The following is a 3,567-nucleotide window of genomic DNA, read 5'->3' as shown; positions in this document are numbered from 1 at the left end:
CTGGCACCCTGTTGTTGTTGTAGATTGACCACTCCTGGCACCTTGTGGTATTTTCCACCTCTACCCGTATTTGTACTGGGTAAGCACTGTTTGAGGTGGCTCACTGTCACCAATCCTCTTTTGTCTTTCTTTGTCTTGGGTCAATCGGCTGATTAGTGGCAATAATTACAACCACATGTGGTTAAACGTATTGGGTGGCAGAGTGGCTAGCACTCTTGCCTCACAGCACTCAAGACCTGGGTTCAATCCCAGCCTTTCATGACTGTGTAGAATTTGAATGTTCTGTCTGTGTGGGTTTCCTCCAACAATCCAAAGATGTTTGGGTGGGATGCTCTTCAGAAGGTCCTTGATGGGCTGAATTACCTTTTTTCTGTAATGTAGGGATTCTAGTACTAAGGGAGTTAGTACAACTACAGCAGAACTCACCATCTCCCACAGATTCTTTTTATTTCAAAAATATATTTTATTCATTAAAACATTATATATATAGTCACAAACATGGTTTGGTTCTGTACGGTGGCTCATCAAGGGAACAAATAAACATTGGAGTTTGACTCTATCCAAACAAACCACTGGCATCTCTTACTTGAACCAGACTATATCACACTGGGAGTGTCCAGTAACTTGACAGACCCCCATTTACCTTCAGCAGGATGACCTTCAGGTGGTGGTCTTATCCCACTGTGCCATAGCAGCAGCTGCTCCAAGCTTTAGTGCGTCCTTCAGCATATAGTTCTGGACCATGGAATGTGCCAGTCTGCAACACTCGGTCAGGGTCAACTCCTTGCTCTGGAAGACCAACAGGTTTTGGGCAGACCAAAGAGCGTCTTTCACCGTGTTGATGGTCCTCCAGGCGCAGTTGATGTCTGTCTTGGTGTGCATCTTGGGGAACAGCCTGGAAGACCCACAGGTTTCGGGCAGATCAAAGAACATCTTTCACTGAGTTGATGAGAGCCCAGGTGCCATCTCCTATAGACGGTGCATAACCTCAGCAGAATGGGTGAAACCAGTGTAATGTGAACATTAATCCCTTCAGAACCATTACCTTACACAACATCAACCACCTCACAATTATTCTGCAGAAGTAAACAGGCTGACAAAAGGAATAGAATGGGGTCACAGTCAAGAACAGAAAACTGAAAACGGAATTACATTTTATCTCCACTCTCCTCAATCCTGAAGATATTGTCTCTTTACGAGGTTAAAGCTAACTTATTGAAAACCCTTTAGAGAAATTAAGTGATTATTTATTTATACATAAGCTTCAAATTGCAAAGAGGTGACATTATTGTTTTTATATTGCTGCCCTGGAGAGGGCACTCTTATAGTCTCTGGCTATCAAATCCAATTGCAAATGAGTAAATCAGAATCTGCTGGTATGAACCCATGAAGTCATAGAGAGAGTGAAACAGGATCTCTGAAAGTGGATAACATACACGTGAGTCAAACCACGAGAGTGGTATTTCTAACTGTAATCAAGAGGATTATAAACTAGGCCAGCCACAGGACACACCCATGAACAGAATACACTGTAGTTTAATGACAGCAACAGTCTTACAGTAATGTTTCCATTTCTCCCACAGCTTATTTTACAGGGAAGTGATGACTAGGTACAAGGAAACAGTAAAAGAAAACTAAATGAACAGAAGCCAATCGTGAAATGTGTTGCTGTATTGGCTAAAAGAATACATTGAATTTGGAATTGCCGCTGAACAAATGGACCTTGGGACGCAAATTCATAGTTTCTTGAAAGTGGAGTCACAAGTAAACAAGATAGTGAAGGTGGCGTTTGGTCTGCTTTCCTTTATTGATCGGCGCATCGAGTACAGGAGTTGGGAGATCATGTTGCGGCTGTACAGGACATTGGTTAGGTCACTTTTGGAATATTGTGTGCAGCTCTGTTCTCCCTCCTATCGGAAGGATGTTGTGAAACTTGAAAGGGTTCACAAAAGATTTACAAGGATGTTGCCAGGATTGAAGGGTTTGAGCTGTAGGAAGAGGCTGAATAGGCTGGGGCTGTTTTCCCTGGAGCGTCGGAGGCTGAGGGGTGACCCCATAGAGGTTTATAAAATCATGAGGGACATGGATAGGATAAATAGACAATGTCATTTCTCCGGGGTGGGGGAGTCCAAAGCTAGAGGGCATAGGTTTAGGGTGAGAGGGGAAAATTTTAAAAGGGACCTAAGGGGCAGCTTTTTCATGCAGAGGGTGGTGCATAAATGGAATGAACTGCCAGAGGGAGTGGTGAGGCTGGTACAATTATATAACATTTAAAAGGCATCTGGATGGGTATATGAATAGGAAGGGTTTGGAGGGATATGAGCCAAATATTGGCAAATTGGACTAGATTGGTTTAGGATACCTGGTCAGCATGGACGAGTTGGACCAAAGGGTCTGTTTCCATGCTGTACATCTCTATGACTCTATTGCAGCTCAGGTGATTGCCAAATTAAGCCCAGGTAGGGTCAACACTGAGTGATAAGTTCACAGCCTGCTTCTTCCGTGGGCCATGGGGTAGCATGGTGGCTCAGTGGTTAGCACTGCTGCCTCGCATGTTAGAGTTTGCATGTTATTCCTGTGTCGATGTGGGTTTCCTCCCACAGTCCAAAGATGTGCTGGTTAGGTGATCCAGAGAGCCATAATATCTCTGAATAGATTGATCAGGAAAATAGCTCTAAGCTGTCGTGCAGCATTGTGGGAGTGCCGTATAGTTGAGGGTGTTGTCTTGCAGGTGAACCATTAAACCAAGATCTGATCGGACCTGTCAAGACAGTTTGAGAAACACTTAGACAGCACACTTCACCTGACAAAGGGGCACTGCTCCGAAAGCTGGTGATTTCAAATAAACCTGTTCAACTCTAAACTGGTGCCATGTGACTTCTGACTTTATCTGTCCCAGTCAAACATTGGCACCTCCACATCACCACATTTCAAAGAAGAGCCAATGTCTATCTTTCAATCAATATCACTAACAAAACAGATTATCTGTTCATTATCATGTTGTTTGTGTGAGCATGCTGTATGCAAATTAGCTGCCACGTTTCCATCATTACAACAGCAGCACCCCTTCAAAGGTACTTTGTTAGTTTGATACACCTAAAATCATAAAAGACATGCGAAGAGTGCAGATCTTATTTCCCCGCATTCTCTGACATAGTAGATGCAGCACAACAGTCTCTCCATGTTGAAAGTCATAGAGCCAGAGAGCTGTACAGCACGGAAACAGACCCTTCGGTCCAACTCGTCCATGCTGACCAGATATCCTAACTTGCCAGCACCTGGCCCATATCCCTCCAAACCCTTCCTATTCATATACCCATTCAAATACCTTTTAAATGTTACAATTGTACCAGCCTCCACCACTTCCTCTGGCAGCTCATTCCATACATGTGCCACCCTCTGTGTGAAAAAGTTGGCCCTTCGGTCTCTTTTATATCTTTCCCCTCTCACCCTAAACCTATGCCCTCTAGTTCTGGGCTCCCCCACCCCAGGGAAAAGACATTGTCTCCTTATCCTATCCATGCCCCTCATGATTTTATAAACCTCTATAAGGTCACCCCTCAGCCT

The sequence above is a fragment of the Chiloscyllium plagiosum genome, unplaced genomic scaffold (genome assembly GCF_037043375.1).
Source record: "Chiloscyllium plagiosum isolate Xiang-an unplaced genomic scaffold, Cpla_swu_hap1 HiC_scaffold_45, whole genome shotgun sequence".
Lineage (NCBI taxonomy): Eukaryota > Metazoa > Chordata > Chondrichthyes > Orectolobiformes > Hemiscylliidae > Chiloscyllium > Chiloscyllium plagiosum.
This window is presented reverse-complemented; position numbering follows the sequence as displayed.